The sequence below is a fragment of the Propithecus coquereli genome, unplaced genomic scaffold (assembly GCF_000956105.1).
Source record: "Propithecus coquereli isolate 6110/MARCELLA unplaced genomic scaffold, Pcoq_1.0 Scaffold10, whole genome shotgun sequence".
Classification (NCBI taxonomy): domain Eukaryota; kingdom Metazoa; phylum Chordata; class Mammalia; order Primates; family Indriidae; genus Propithecus; species Propithecus coquereli.
In genome coordinates, this window is record NW_012133858.1 from 2965626 (window position 1) to 2966608 (window position 983).

Here is a 983-nt window from a genome sequence, read left to right on the forward strand (position 1 = left end):
CATCTCAGTTACTCTATACGAGTACTTAAAAGCAGGAACCGTATCTTATTAAAACTCATCTCTGTAGCCAGGTAGTACCTATCTATGCTTTGGATATAGTACGTGTTTTATAAATGTTGTGGAACTTCATTGAGTCCCACGATCAACATCTGAATTCTTCAACCATCATAAGTAAATATTATATAGGCAGTCCCCAGGTTATGGATGAGATACATTTCTGAGAATGTCTTTAGGTCAGATTCGTATGTAACTAGGATTCCTGATGAACAGTGCATATATGGTAATAATAACAATAATAATAATAATACTATAATGGCTCATATTGGTAATAATACAGTGTAGTACTGTAATAATAATAATACCCCTGTACTGTAATAACAAGTTATGGAAACTATTGTGCTCTTTCTTTTAATTCAAACAAACAGAACATAAAAACAAACTCATACAAAAAAGTTTAGATAGGAGATAGGAGAAATTTTTAAAAAGAATATTAAAAGTTAACACTCACCCAATGTTATATCAACACTAGGCTAATAGGAATGTTATGCTTATTTTGATCTTCTAATCAAATCAATAATAACCTTTCCATTTCAATAATGAATCCACTACGCTGCTTTCATTGGAGCACTGCCTTTCACATGTTGCATTCATTATTCTCACGTTATAATTGTTCAGATAGTCAAGCTGCTGAAGCCTAATGCTTTCCCAGTGAACGATGGCTTCTGGCCTTTCTCTGAATGCTTAATTATTTCTACTTTAGTTTACATCATAATCACCTTTCTCTTCGCTGCAGGCTCACCTAGACTTGCAGTGGATTTTAGGTTTGGAGGCCTGGTCATAAGAGTAAACACAGACTCACAAAATCGAATAAAAAAGATGAAAGTGATGCTGTTCATAAACAACCCTATAAACAGCGAGTCTAGCTGCTAGCGTAAAGATGCTGCGCCAACGAACTGCTTACGCCATGTGGGTTTGTTTGCCAG

At 35.0% G+C, this 983-nt stretch overlaps 1 protein-coding gene across 1 annotated transcript in view; it reads right to left on the minus strand.

Moving 5' to 3' along the window:
* The window catches only part of POLQ (polymerase (DNA directed), theta), a 147229-nt gene that overhangs the window by 42458 nt on the left and 103788 nt on the right, over positions 1–983 (minus strand). The window lies entirely within an intron of this gene.